Source organism: Silene latifolia, chromosome Y, assembly GCF_048544455.1.
Source record: "Silene latifolia isolate original U9 population chromosome Y, ASM4854445v1, whole genome shotgun sequence".
In the NCBI taxonomy this organism is placed as follows: Eukaryota; Viridiplantae; Streptophyta; class Magnoliopsida; order Caryophyllales; family Caryophyllaceae; genus Silene; species Silene latifolia.
In genome coordinates, this window is record NC_133538.1 from 40,407,313 (window position 1) to 40,424,078 (window position 16,766).

The 16,766-nt window shown below is 36.3% G+C and overlaps 1 non-coding gene across 1 annotated transcript; it reads right to left on the reverse strand.

Moving 5' to 3' along the window:
* Nucleotides 1–9,624: 9,624 nt before the first annotated feature.
* On the reverse strand, nucleotides 9,625–9,732 carry LOC141635183 (small nucleolar RNA R71). The gene has a single exon (XR_012539887.1). It is a non-coding gene; the product is annotated as a small nucleolar RNA R71 (small nucleolar RNA).
* Between the last annotated feature and the right edge of the window lie 7,034 nt (nucleotides 9,733–16,766).

Here is a 16,766-nt window from a genome sequence, read left to right on the forward strand (position 1 = left end):
AAATCAAGGGACTAAATAAATTGTATCTCATACAATTAATTAGTTGTCAATTGGGGTTCGTTCCTTTAGGTGTGACCGAAAGGGGTCAGTTGATCACCGCCGTCTCCTGACAATAACGTCAAACTCTAGTCAGCCAACCGTTATCGATTTACGTTAATCAACTGACGAGGATCAAATAATAAATATTCTGATGATATTCCTTTAATGAGATTTATTATGTAAACGCACTATTGTGGAGGACACTAACTCCAACAATCTCCCTCTTGTCCGACACAAGGTGTACGCTACCAATTCTCTTGTCCGTTTTAAGCTCCCACTCAATGCAAGGTGTCTTTCAGGTCGCACTTGCACATGAACATATCGCGAATGGTTTTCTCGATCGGGAGTGTGACTACTAGACCGGAAAAATCTCCCACAGATTACTTCCGAGCGTGGCCACTCATTTATAGTCACAACAACTCGAGTGGCCTTGAGATATAGTTGCCCAACGTGGGTGGACAATTCATGTATGCCCTATATATCTTTACCCAATACAGATCATCATGACTCAGCAGATGTCTTTTGGCCTCCTTTCACGGTACGACCTAGGACAAAAACCAAAGTCTTTCGAAAACTGCACTGACTTAGATAATAGTCTCCAGTCAAAAAAATCGACTCGTAGGAACATCTTAGAGATCCCTGCCACGACAAGGCGTCTATAATAAAACTAAGGGACTCTCTAAATGGTCATTGTACGGCAAAGTGTCACACACTCTGTCTATGTAATCGACTAGTCATCACGTATGACCTCATGGTGTTGAACAACCATCAATCGACTAACAATCTAGTCATTCCGAGACGTCACCTCATTAAGTGACTAGGGGCAAAATACAATGTTCATCTAATTCACTTGAATAGTGTTCAACATTGTCTCCACAACTTATTCAGATAAACAAGGTATTAAAAATTTAGTCACACTAAATAAAAGATTCATAAATGAATGCTTAAACAATGAATGCGATTATCATATATATAAAAAGAGATACTGATGTGATCAATATTTCAGCATATTTAGTCCCCGAATTAGCCTCGTTCTTATGCTTTTTAGTGCATATTTGGGTCATTTACTATCTTTAGTCATTTGTTTTGCATATTCTTTGAGGTTTTGTTTCCTTGGTAGGAGAGGGGTGCAAACCTTGCATTTTCATGGCAAAATAGAGCTAAATTGATCGAATCTAATGACCAAGCATCAAAGAGAAGACAAGACTAGAAGGCCTTTGTACATAATATGGTAGATGGGCAATGATGAAGAAGATCCTTGCATCCCCGACAAAATCCCGGAGGATTGTTGGAAGAAGAAAAGAAAAAAAGAAGAAAAGGAAGCTGAGGCGGAATCCGCTCGTCCAAGCCATCGGGACACCCGTCCAGCAGCTTCCCATGACCCTCGTCCAAGCCACCCAGACGCCCGTCCAGCAACTCCCCAATCCGCCCATCCCGACCCTTGGACGCTCGGATTCTACTCCAGAGGGACACATCCTCTTCTTTCTTCATTTGAGATGCGCATATTTTTGGAAGACTAGCTAAAAGGAGACCCGCATCTTTTCTTGAGAGGAGCGATTCCTCAAGGATTTAATCGTCATTTAAGCCCTTAGTAACCCTAATTTGTGCACCTAATCCCCACTATGTGTGGACCAGTTGACTGTAAAATATTACATCCCATATGTATTCTTAAAATGAGATTTAATAATGATATTTAAATCATGTGATCGCACTATTGTTGAGGACACATTTCCCAACAATCTCCCACTTGTCCTCGACAAGTGTGCGTCACCAATTCTCTTGTCCTATTACTATCTCCCACTCAATGCAAGGTGTCTTTCAGGTCGTACTTGCAAGTGATCATATCGAGAGTGGTTTCCTCGATCTGGAGAATAACTGATTGACCGGATTTATCCACTCTGGATACCTTCCGAGCGTGGCCACGCATTTCCAGTTCATTACTCCTCGAGTGGCCCTGAGATATTGTTTTAACCCTGACAAGGGGATGGACAATTCCTATCGCACTCATTCCCTTCGACTAGCCACAGCCATCATAACCCAAAATATGCCCATTTGACCCCATTTACGAAGGTCGTAGTAACACAAATCAAAGTTAATCAAATCGAGCCATCTTAGGTGAATAGTCTTTAGTCAAAAGAATCGACTCATTTGAATACTATAGCAGCTCTCGCCACGACCAGGCTATATAAATTTGCCAGAACTCTATAAGCGGTCATAAGTCCCGACAAAGTGTTCCTAACAATCTGCCTATGTGATCGACTAGTCATCTCACATGACTGTATGACACTTGAACTTGCCATCAATCGCATCACACTCTAGTCACTTCGAGACCTCACCTCATACAAGTGACTATGGGCGAATACAATGCTAATCCGCGTTCACTTTAACGGGGTTCAATTGTCTTTACAACCCGTTTGGATGTAACAAAGTATAATATAAGAGTTTTAAAGTAAAACTCGAACGACAAATACGATTATCACATATGAATAGTCAATGCCTGATTACTATTTCATATTCTATAATCTAATTTGATCTTGTACGTAGTTTGTTCATTTCAACTCAATTGAAATGACATGACTCATCATGTTTAGCCTTTGAGAAGGCTTTGGTTAGTAGGTTTTATCAACTTCCTGTACCTTACTCAACCTTACTACATACTCGTTTTCCTTTGTAATGTATACATTTGCATTACAAAACTTTCTGAGTACGTGTCGAGATCTAATCAAGACATAGGCCCTCTAGCCTTAGAATAGCTCCCACTGTTTTCACAGTGTGCGGGACTCATCATTCTTGCACATCTCATGATTGCAAGTGTACTCAATTTCCGTTATAAATATCTCTCATTGTTCTTTATTGCCTAGAACGATTCTAAAAAATCTACTTCTTAATTATCATAGCCACAATGGTATCTTAACCATCCTAATGTGTTTTGATTATGGTTTTGTCGGAAACCATGCGCAATCTCAATTGTCAATTGTCACTTGTGTAACACCCTTTACACAAAATTGCATCATAAACACTTTGCTTTACTTCCTTAATTCTTCTGCAAGCACTTAAGGGTAATCTTTATAGCTTACTTGGTAAATATTACTTAAATTCGATTTTTGAAAACAACTCATCATGCTCAAAGCATATGAAGTGTTATACATCATTTCCTTTTAATTGATTCGGCAAATGAAGCAAATGAAACCAATCAAATATGTTCAATTTAATTGAACTGGTCATGAATCTTATCAACATAAGACTTCTTATTGACGCTAATATCACGTGGATTTATCTTCATAAATCCGTATATTAAAGATGTATTATAATACTCCAAAAGTCTTAAATCATTCGCAATGATCAATATGTCATCCACATATAAGACTAATTAAAACTTCCGTAACTCCCACTAAACTCCATGTGTAAACACAACTTCTCGACTTATCGAGAAATGTTTTACCACATGATCAAAATGTTGATTCTAACTCATTGATGTCCTACTTAAGACCCTCTCTTAAGTTTTACATTATCTTAGGATTGCAAGAATCTACTAAACTCAAGACATGTATTGAATACATTCCTTCTATTGAAGAAGTGGGTTTTAGATTCACTCGCTATGTATTTCATAACCTCATGATGAAACACAATCCCTAAGAAGATCCAAATAGACTTAATCATTTCAATTAGTGCAAAATCCTTTGCAACCAATCTTGCTTTGAAATATCTCATTATTAGTGCAAAACCCTTTGTCACTAATCAAGCCCTTTTGTTTCGGATTTTCATGGCTCTAAGCCTTGTATTGAGTTGTGACTTAAACACTCTTATGCAAGTCATATGTTCATTACTTTCTAGAAGTAATCAACTTGAATCAACCAATTTCTTTTGTAAGTTATAAGCTCTTTACTTTCTTAAAAGTAGAATGAATTCATCATCTTTAACAAGTGACGAATTTAACCTCCTAGGTTTTAAAGAAACAACGTCTTACACAAAACGTCTCATGTAGCCAAGAAAGACCAGTTTCTTGCGACATAACATTCTTTGTGGCTCTTGTATAATTTTCTCCCACTCTGTCTTCTAGAAATAAACTTGTATTTCAGAAAGACATCTTCACGAGCCACAAACCCGGTGTACTCGTGATTATAATAAGAAAAATGAGCATTTGTTTCTTGTGAAAACTTACAAACATGGTACCCTTACCATTTCATATCTCATATGATTCTATTTAGTGGAAAAAATAATTTAGACAAAAATGATAAAATCCCCAAAAGTATCAAGTAACTCAAAGTAACTTGATTGAAGTCCAAACCATATCGAATAGCGTTTGATTTCTTATCCAACCACACATTACTCCATAATGCGTGCTAAGAGAGATTAACTTGTGATACTATATCACATTTCCTTTGTCTTATATCAAAGTCTTCACTTTGATAATCCCATCACGACTAAATCATGATTCCTTGAACTCTTTGAATTTCTTCAAAAGATTTTTCTATTTACCTCATCAACTTAAATCGTTGGTAAAAGAAAATGATCAACCTATTTTGGATCAATGATTTACAACCTCGATCTCCTTTTCAACCAAAAGGCACGAGACATCTTGCTTTGAATACAAGATACGCATATACCATTAACAATCTAATGGTTTCAAGAGTACTCGATAACTCTTTGCGTTCATTATTCCAAAACTTAAGGTTTAATCTTGGGTTACCAATTTTGAGTCTTGCATCATCTTCATGATTTATCATTCTAGTTTGGTTTAGAATATAATCACCTTGATAATGGGCTAGCCATATATCAAATCGTGGTGTATAGGGTCACAAAAGTGAAACCTCTTTTGTAACTTAACAAGTTTATATTCTTATTTAGAGTTTATGCACTTAATAGTCACAATTAAGTACAACTATAAACCCAAAACTAGATTGATTACACAATGACTCTATCTCTCAATATGATTGTTGCTAGTCGTCATATTCTAATCATCCTATGTATCAAGTACAATGATGAAAACCTCCATTGGTTTCTAATATTGACGAAGTGATACTAGCAAAATTTATGTTTAATCAAATAAACATTTAAAGAAGAAGGTCCCATTAGATGTCCTACAACTAACTTGTTGATTCTTCAATAATTTGGGGTAGTTTCCTTTCTCGTGTCCAACATTTGAGACAATGGAAACTTTATCGGTCGGGATTGATAGGTTTAGTATCGTCATTCTCAACAACTTTACTTTTAACATTACCTTGTATCAATTCCATTATAATCTTTACTTCTTGAACCTCGTCCTCATCTTAACGGTTTAAGAGAATGCTCCCACTCATTTCAATGAGTCTTTGCTTTGAGTAGCAAAATTGAATTCATGAAGAACACTCTTCATTTGTTCGTTTTAGTCTTAAAAACTTTCATTGAGGTAGTTGCGTTATTTTGGTCAATTACGAATTCTTGACAAAACTAATTACCAAAATAATTTATCGCTTCAAGGTACTTAATTCAATTAAGTATATGAATAAAAATCCATTCTAAGTAGATGTGTTAGTCAAGAATCAAAAACCTGTTTGATAATGAATAACTTTAATCTATACTCTTTACAAGAGATCCTTAGCAATGGTTCATTTGAGGTTTTTAGAAGCAAAATTCAAATTTGTCTCTAGTTACGATGTTTTAATGGAGATTTTGAAAAATCGAAATGATATCGTATATGAATTGTGGTAAAGAAATAGAACAATATAATAACGGAATAGTGGAAAGACTTAACATTTATCGTTTTAAATCATACTTGTAAATAAATTAACAAGATATGAGCATTTATATAGTGACCTCTACCCAACTATAAAAATGATTCCGAGATCCAAATTCATATCAACTTGGGCACGGGGTAGCCGATGCAACCCTTATCAATATAACTCGGTGGATTAACTCTTTAATCGATTCTACTTTTAGAACTCTCGGTCGATAAAATTACATTACCATTTATCTTTAGCCCAAAACACATCCGACAAGGGCACGGGGTAGCCGATACATCCCTTATCAAAAAACTTTTGTTGAGTTCAATCCAAATTTCGAATAAATGTGTCCATTATCCAAACCCACATTAACTTGGGCACGGGGTGGCCGATACATCCCTTATCAACATGAATTCGGTGGATAGACATTTATCACCCACTTCCCCTACGTAACAAGGTTTGTACCCCGGGGTAGCCGAGCGCACTCCCTCGCGAAATAGGTTTTCATGGTTTCTACTATTTGGTAAGGCTATGTCTCAATTGATTGTTTTAGCGAAAGGTCATGTCAATTTATTATCTATCACGTTTTAAGTGAACTAAAGCGGTGAACTACGATAATTTTAATTGACACGGTCGATAAACTCGATAAAATAAGGATGCATGTTTTAGTTATGGCGATTTAGCGATGCATGTGACATAAAATAAAATGCAAGCATAAAGATAAATAAATCCTAGTATGGCCTTTCCTAAAATAGAAAAACTATTTATCTATTACATATTCGGAAACCAACTCCATTGGTCCCTTGAACTTCGGTTGTGGCACGCATCTCGAGGTAACACCGTCTTTATGTATCGCCATTCTTGAAGAAATCCGTCTTTGGGAACTCCGGAATGAATAAAATTACATAATAAATTACATAATTTCCTATTATACATTTGTAACTTAAAATAAAATAAATCTATTTAATTACAAAACGGTGATACGAGATCACAATAAAAATTACAACCGAATCGATATTCCCATACATTTCGGGAAATACCAATTAAAAACTAAGGCCATACTAAGTAAAATTACATAATTCAAAATTACATAAATTAAAATTATGACAATCATAAAGAAAATGCAGCATTATAATATGTATGAACATGCTCAATTTTCTGCTAAATCGCCTTTAATTAGCCAATATCGTACATTACTTGGTTTTTACGGATTTGCGTGATTTCAACATTTTATAATCACAAAAATACATAAACTCATATTTATGCATAAGTTAATTACCCTAACCTCTTAGGACTCAAAATTTAGTCTTCACTAATAATTTGACCATAATTAACCAATATTTTATAAAATTGTTCATAAATGGACCAAAAATTACAAAAATAAGCTATTAAACTTCAAATAAATCACAAAATTTCAAATAAATTCAAAATTCAAAATTTAAACTCATGAAAATTCTGGAAAATTTCCATGACACTCATAATGTTCAAAATATTAGGTTAAAAATTTCGAAAATTTACCAGAAAAACAATGTTGCGGTTTATCGATTTTTAATAAAATAATCATAAAAACATGGAAAAATTACTTTCACTAACTTTTCAATTTTAGATCTGAAAGATAATAAAATGCAACATTAGACGTTTTTCCTAACTCATAGATTATGTTTTATTAATTTTCCACTAATAATGTCACTATTTATGCTATTTTTATTCAAAAATCCATAAATCATGCAAAAAGACTTTTTTATAGCCAATTATTTTACACACATCTTGTAAAATTGCATGTGACAACATATTAATTTTCTATGACCAGATTCGAAATTTAACTCATATTAACCTATTTTTCACCTAAATCCGAATTTAATAATGAAAAATTCATTTTTCGAGCATAACAAGTCCAAAAATTATGAAACTTTACAGATTATCTCAAAATAATATATGTAACAACATATCCAAAAACCAACTGAAAATTCGAAGTATAGCTTATTTTAGACCAAAAATGACATTTTTACTCATAAAATCATATTTAAATGCCATTATTGTAAAATATGAACAATAAAAATCCGTAAAATTAACCAAAATATCCTAAAACATTTTAGGACCAGAAATATTAACATGCATGGATTAATTTCGTGATATATCATAATAACACAAATTTTACAAGTTTTATTTGTTATTCTTATAACTCGGAAAAACTTTTAACCGATTTGCATGCAAACAACCTTGGCTCTTGATACCGATTGAAGGAAATGTAGATCTTTATACATACTAACATTCTCATATATGTTTAAATTAATTTGTCATAAAATTAAATACGGATTTTATGCATGCAAACAAATAAACAATATAAGGAAGAAAAATAATTTTCTCACCATAAAAATCGGATTTATGGGCACAAGTGAATTCACCTACTCACTTGTTCTTGAGCTCTCCAAATGGAAGAACAAGGACTCAAAGGTAGAATCCCTCCCAAAAGCATATACCCAAGGAATACATCTTAATAAACCAATACTGTTTAGATCTAGTAATAATATTAGTTTTACCATAAAAATGACACAAAATAAATTGTATTTTGGCTCTTGAAAATTTCGGTCAAGAGGTGATGTTTTGTGAGATTTTATTTCTCTAGAATTATCATTAATTGTAGAGAGTTTTTGGAGGATTTTCTTACACTAGAAAAAGATGGGAAGAATGAATAATGATGATAAAGAGAAGAGCTCTCCTCTCTTTCTTGTGGGAGGCTGAAAAAGAGAGCATTGGGTAGTATGCCCAATGCCTTTTGTTTTTGCTCTTCTCAAAAGCTTAGGCTTGCAAGGCTAGTACTTAGATATCATGATTGTGTTTTCCACTCAAGATAAAAACACAATACATATCTTACACTACCTCCTCATTTTCGGTTTTTAAGCATAAAATGGAGAATCCATTTTATTTTGTAATTTGTCAAATTTGTCACATGTAACATGTTACATGACATGTCACAATGTAATGTATTTTTAACATATTAAAAATCAACATACTCATAAAATATGTCATTTACAAAATCGACTAGTAATTCGTAATTACTTGTACCAAAAATGTTTCAAAATTATAAACTACAACATTCTGTATTTATAATAATTTATTCATTCCGTTTCAATTGTTTCTTTAAACAATAATTTCATCTAAGTAATAAAATAATTCGATTACTTAGACCGTGTCTCATTTAATCATATTTACAATAAGATACGTAAATTATACTCACAAAATCACTCGTCAATTTTAAGCAATTTAATTAACTCGTATCGGTATACGATTAATTAAATAATCAATTAAGAGTATTTCCCTATAGGTATGACCTAAGCGGATCAACTGATCACCACCGTCGCACGACAGTAATGTCAAACTCTAGTCAGCCACTCATTACCGATATGTGTGGACCAGTTGACTGTAAAATATTACATCCCATATGTATTCTTAAAATGAGATTTAATAATGATATTTAAATCATGTGATCGCACTATTGTTGAGGACACATTTCCCAACATTTTCATCACATTCCGTACCAACCGAGGAGAACCTACTCAATGGTACTCCCACACCACAACACTTAACTGGAAATTTCATTGCAAAATCCGCATTTATCCAATTAGTCGAAGGAAGCCAATTTGGGGGGATGCCTAGTGAAGACCCTCATTCCCACATGGAAACTTTTTGTGACTATTGTGATGCGATTTCATAAACCTGAGTGACTCAAGACCAAATTCGATGGGTCTTATTTCCTTTTTCTCTAATTGGCACCGCAAAACAATGGTTGAAAAGCCTTGATAAGGCTACTCTTGGAATTGACTCTTGGAAGAAGTTGGCTCTAGCTTTCTACAAAAAATTCTACCCTCCGGAAAAGACTAACATGCTAAGAGCTCAAATTACGGGTTTTAAGCAAAGGGACGAAGAATCTTTGTATGAAGCTTGGGAGCGATTCAAAAGAATTTGTCGCTCATGTCCTCATCATGGACATAGCGAGTGGTTCTTGGTACAACAATTTTGGAATGGTCTTTATGAAGACTCGAGAAACATTCTCAACATGGGATCAAATGGTCTGTTCACCGAAGTTGACGATAATCAAACTTGGAACAAGATTGAGGAAATGGCGGTACATAATTAACAATATAGTAGACCTCGCAAGGCTACAAGAGGAGGAAAGCATGAAGTGGACTCTATTACTCAATTGGGTGCTCAACTTAGTGCTCATATTGATACTATCAACTTGAAGTTCGAGAAGGCTATGGCTAAACTTGAAGAAGCCTCAAAATCACCAAAGCATCATGTTAATGCCATGGTGGCATCTTCATCAATCCCAAGTGGGATATGTGAGAATTGTTGAACTTTGGGACATGACCAAAGTGAATGTAGGGGAACAAATAAGCAAGTGAATGCTTTTCAAGCATACAAAAGTGGTACCCCTTATTCCAACTATTACAATAAAAACACCAAATTCCACCCAAATCTCTCATACGAAAGCCAAAATGTTCAAAACCCTCAACCAACATACACCCCACCTCCCATGAGAAACCAAAATCAAAGACCCTTTTACAACCAAAACCAACGTTATCAAAATCAAACTCCATACAATCAACAAAATGACCAAGGTTTTGATGTTCAAAAAGCGGTCCTCCAAATGCAAAAGAATCAACAAGAATTTTCCAGTCAAATGCAAAAAGATAGCCAAGCAAAAGACATCACCATCAACAATATCCTAGCCCACACAAAAATGTTGGAGACCCAATTGACCCAACTAGCATCTTCAAACTCTCAAAGGCAAAAGGGGCAATTACCACCTCAAAATAATCCCCCAAGACATAAAACGGTTAGTGCCATTGACTTGAGGAGTGGTACGAGATATGAAGGACCAAAAAATCAAGTTGAAGATGAAATTGTGGAAGCTAGTGACAAAGAAAGAGTTGTGCAAAACTCTAGGGAAGAAGAACCCACCAATCAAGAAGTTTCAAAGAAAAGTGAAGAAAAGGCCAAAGAGAAGGAGCCCATTGTGATTAGACTTCCATTCCCGAGTCGTCAAGCTAAGCCTAAGTTTGATGACTAACTTGGAAAATTCATGGAGATTGTGAAGAGTTTAGAAGTCTCGATTCCTTTCACGGAATTGATCAATCACGTTCCGGCCTATGCAAAGTACATGAAGGACATCCTTACGAAGAAGAAATCAATCCGGAAGCTTGAGACTATTGCCTTCACTAAAGTGAGTAGTGCCATCTTTCAAGGGAGCTCACCTCCAAAACTCAAGGATCCGGGAAGCTTCTGCATTCCATGCACTATTGGTGACACTACAATCAACAAAGCTCTATGTGACCTTGGGGCAAGTGTTAGTGTCATGCTATATTCGATTAGCAAGAGGCTAGGAATGAGAGAACTCAAATGTACCAAAATCACGCTTCAAATGGCGGATAGATCAACAAAGACACCTTTAGGGATATGGGAAGATGTTCCCGTGAGAATTGGAAAATTCTTCATCCCGGTGGATTTTGTTATTGTTGACATGGAAGAAGACTCCAACATTCCTATTATCTTAGGAAGACCTTTCTTGCACACCGCGGGAGCGGTGATCGATGTAAAGCATGGAGAACTCACCCTTGAAGTGGGAGATGAAACCATCACTTTCAATCTTGACAAGACCATGAGACCTCCCCGATTGCATGAGCCGTGCTTTATGGTTGATCACTATAGCCGGAAAGATGATAGGAAAAAGTTGGAATGGAAAAATAAAGTGGATGATGCTCCATCAAAAGAGAAAGAATGAGAGCTTGAAAAGCTCACTCATGACAAGTGAAGAATATGGCCTCATTAGCCAAGACAAGAAAGAAGGAGAGTTGTCTTTATCAACTCAAGAAAGTTTTAATGATCAAGTAGATGAAGTTTGCGGTTTTTGGGATGATGAGTTCGAAGGGATATTCAATCCGTTTATTGGTAATGCTATGAACCAAGACCATCATGGAGAACAACAAGTGCAAATATCTATTGAGAACCTTTATCATGATAATGAGCAAGCTTTCGACTACTTCTTCAAGGTGTTGAGTAACATCATCAACACCTTGAACATGCCCCCTTGACATCTCACATTGGATGAGAGTTTGGTTAAGTCCTCCCTAAACCACCATTTGTAAATATTCTAACTCGCTAACTTGTATTTCAATTATTACATTGCATTTTTGTCATTTTTGGGTTTGTATTTTTGTACCTTGATCAAGATATTCATCGTTTCGAGAGAAGTGAGGGAGGGACTTATGGTTTTATTAATGTGTAGTGCTTTAGTTTAGTGTAGGGATAGCAATTGCCTAGGCTATTCATGCCTTTATAGTGCCCCTACAATGAAGAACACGAGAATTGAAGAATCAAAATGACACGGGTTACGAAGTACCCACGGATGGACCTGAATTCGTGTGGTTAAGGAGGAATCCGAGCGATCAAACGGATAATCTGCTCGTCTTGAAGACCCCGAGCGTCCAAAGTCACCAGACGCTCGTCTGGTAGAGCTGCAGAATACAAAAAACTGGTATGTTCTCAGCTGAGAATCCGCTCGTTTCATTCTGGACGGTCGTCCTTCACAAAAGACGCTCGTCTTTTTAATGGGAAAAATCTGGGATTTTCTCTGTAAAGGAATCCGAGCGTCCACCCAGAAAGACGCTCGTCCCTACCCAGGAATCTGCTCGTCATAGAAGCAAGACGCTCGTTCTGTGGCGTCTTTTCCTGAGCCAAACATTGGAAGAATCCGCCCGTCCCAATGCCTGGTCCGCTCGTCCTCTGCTGCACTTTCAAATATAACGGTTCATTTAAACCCCTTTTCTCCCATTCATTCTCATTTCTTCAACATACAAACACTACCCACTACTCAAAAACCCCAATAACCCTCATCCTCTCCATCAACAAAATCAAATTTCCTCAACCAAACTCAACCAAATCAATCTAAACTTCCTCACAACAAAAATTAATCACTCCTTTTGCAACAACAAGTGATTCAAACACCAAAATCTTCAACCTTTGAGTCGATTTTTAGGATACAAAGAAACATTCATTCATCCTAAATCGATTTGGGTATAACTAAAAATTGAAGATTTCAATCTCTCATTGGTGTAATCAAGCAAAGGAGAATGGCAAGAACTAAAGGAGGTAACAAGGCACCCCAAAAGAAGACACTTTCCAAAAGGCGACTAGCTCTTCAAGCAAAACAATTGTCAAAGGCATTGGTAGTCCATGAGGCAAGGTTGGAGGTTAAATAACAAGGTTCCCCTATGGAAGCTACAACATCAACAACTCCGGTCATTGAACAATTACCCAATTATCTGGAGGTAACTTTCACTTCCGACTCTCGTAGAGAGAAATTCATTCTCTTTGCTAAAAAAAACATCATGCCTACTAAGTTTATTTGTCAAAATGCATTGTCAAAATTGGGTGTTCTTGAACAAACCAAAACCTTCTTTGAGTCTATGGGATTGGGTAAATTGTTTACAATGAAAGAATTGACATACCCCTCCCTCACCTTTGATTTTTAAGTTCTTTGAAAGTCACAAGGGTGGAGACTCGAACCAACATCGAGTTTCATCTTAAAAATGTTGATAGACGCATAACTTATGGCGAATTGGGTAAGATATTAGGCCTTGGTGATAATCCGAAATATACAAAGACTCCTATCAAGTATGACCCCGCTCCTCTTTGGATGGAAATTTCTGGAAAGAAATTTGTGCGCTTTCATGATTGTCGTGCTCTCTTAGTCCACCATCCGGGCATTAGAGTATGTTATAAGGTCATTGGGAATACTTTGATAGCTAGAAATGGCACAAATCATCTTACCAAACTCGATTGTATTCTTCTAAAGTCGGCGTTGAACATTGGGAGGGAATTTACCAAGCCATACAATACTCTAAGACTTTTGGTTGAACGATGGCTTAATGTCGATTGTGGCAAAGAAGGCGCCGCCTTTATTGTCAATGGAGGACTAGTTACTCATTTGGCTAGGCATTTTAACCAGGATTTCAACAAAAACAACACTTATGTGCCGGTTAAAGGAGGCCATCTTGTTGATATGGACACCATGATTCACAAGTTCAAGTGGGTCAGGCATGACACTCTTGACGATAAATATGGGTGGTTAACAAACGAAGCTAGATCTTTCACCTTGCCTTCCAAAATTTGCCGATTGAATGTTCACCGACCGAACTACCTTCTCCCACTCTCCGAAGAGACCCGAGTATATAATTCAACAACAAAGGGGCGAAATTGCCGAGCCCTCCTCCTCCATTATCACCCCACCTTACCCATTTGAATACCAAGAGTTCAAACCCAAGGATGTCAAAGTGGGAAATGACTACTTGACACTACTCATGTGGGAAATGCACAAGCAAGCTTACAATGATAGAGTGGATGCTTACAAGGCCCAATATCCGCCCCTCCTACATCTAGCTAAGCAAGGACTTCTTGATCCGTCTTGTCCTTTTCCTAGTTGGGCGGATAGGGAAGTATTCTTTCCTAGCATTCCTAGTGGTGGTAGACCGGGTGGAGAGGAGATGGTTGTTGGAGAGGGTGGTAACCAAGAAGAGGTTCAAGAAGAAGAGGTTCAAGAAGAAGAAGCTCAAGAAGAGGAAGAGGAAAGTGAGGAAGAACAAGCAAGTGAAAGTGATAGTGGACATGATTCCACATCTATGGAGGTTGATGATGATGATGATGATGATGATGATGATGATGATGATGATGATGATGATGATGATGATACAATGGGTGAGGATTAGCAAACTTTGGAGGCTCCTACATTCTTACACCTCCTTTATGGTTTATCTACATCTCTTGTTTTTATTTTATCTTGATCATTTACTTTGTGAAGTCCTAGCAACATTAGAGGACTAACACCTTAGCTTTATTAAGGTGTTCTTTACCTTTGTTCCCGATTTGTAAAATCCAAAATGACAATCTTTAGTTTCATGCATTGCATTCGATGTGCATAAACTCCCCCGAAATTTGTGATGTTAGAAATAATGTCTATTTTGGTTTGGGAAGTCCATGCATATGCATCGGGAGCTAATTTAAATTATGCTCTCCGCCATAACAAAAACACATGCATAATGTAGTGTAGCTTAGTATAGCTTGCATTTAGTTTAGAAATCATGCATATTCATTGCATAGTTTCCTATCGTATTGGCCATTGAGGACAATGCCCATACTAGTGTGGGGATGGGAAATTCTAACTTGACTTTTATTCAAAATCCAAAAAAAATCAAAAATTTCAAAAAATCAAAAAAATTCAAAAATTCAAAAAATTCAAAAACATGTTCATTCCTTTTTAGTATAGATTTGTATATATTGTTTTGTATATATTGTGTTTGTTCATCCTTGTTCACATTGATTACCTACGCCACATCCGAGACATGAGGATATTGAAGACCGCATGGTATGATCTTTCCAATCTCCTTTTTCCCTCTTTATGTTAATGACTATGTGGCTTTATTTTGATTGATGAGGTAAAAACAATGTGAATTTAGGATTGCATTTAGATTATTTGGCATATTAGTTGGTAGAAGCATATACATTAGGATGTATATATGTTAGTTGCATCATGGCATATAGTTGCATTTAGGAAAAATTTTGTGAAACCGTCTATTTGGGAAACTTGACAAGTGTATATAGGCCCTAGTAGATGCTTTTTCTTCTTAAGACTTTGCTTGTTAGAATACTTGTAAAACACCCTAGGATATGTCATGCTAGTATCCTTTGACCCATCGATTAAGGCCTAGTCAAGAGTACCTTGTGGTGTGATAACTTCTTGGCTACCGTTTATTCCAAGGTGACCCTTGAAACCATGCAACCATCATTCATCCATGTTCTACCATACATTTTGTCATCAAAAAGGGAATGGGCACAAAAATCATTCAAATTGAGTTCAAGAAATGAAATGAAAAGTCAAAAAAGTTTGCAAAATGCATAAAAAAAAGAGGAGTAACAAAAATAAAAACTCCTATGCTTCAAATATAAGGCACCCTCGTTACTAATTAGGGTGACTTTGAAAATGATCAAAAAGAAAATGCAAAAGTTGAAATAGTCAAGTATTGAAAAGCCAAACATCAAAAGAAATGGCAAAAAGAAAGTGTTCTCAAAATGTCAAATGCCACAAATTGGGGGGGAAAATAACAACAAAAAGCAAACTCCTAAATAAAACTCAATTACTATTGATCCCTTTATCCATCGTATCCATTTTTGTGCATGGTAGAGAGGGAACAACCCTTCTTCTTATCTAGGCAAGAAGGGGAATTCCGCGATCCTCCAGTGTTTCTAACACCATATGGAGTCTATTCTTGACAAAAGCATTTAACGATTGAGGACAAGGGTACCCTAGCTTGACACAACTTGGAGGTGATTTATTGGTATCCTTCTAGGCTTAGTAGTTTGAAGAAAACATATCTATGAAGGAGTGTGTACCCTTGAATTGCTTCCCCTTTAGATAATTTCCGCCACTTAGATAAGGAAAGTGGCTATTCTTTTGTAGATGCATCCATTACTTGATTTTGTGTGCTTTAATGCTTGGATGTGTCGCCATTTTGGCAAGACCCACCTTGCCTTGCAAGAAGGCATCCTACCTCATGGTTGTCTTGTTGTGAGTTGAAGGGGCGGAGTGAGACCCTCTAATTATCTCATATCGGCAATATTTGTAGGATAGTTTAAATAAGGGTCCTAGTTTTGTCATCTCTTTACTCGGGACGAGCAAAGGTTGAGTTTGGGGATATTTGATGTGATCAATATTTGAGCATATTTAGTCCCCGAATTAGCCTCGTTCCTATGCTTTTTAGTGCATATTTGGGTCATTTACTATCTTTAGTCCTTTGTTTTGCATATTCTTTGAGGTTTTGTTTCCTTGGTAGGAGAGGAGTGCAAACCTTGCATTTTCATGGCAAAATAGAGCTAAATTGATCGAATCTAATGACCAAGCATCAAAGAGAAGACAAGACTAGAAGGCCTTTGTACATAATATAGTAGATGGGCAATAATGAAGAAGAT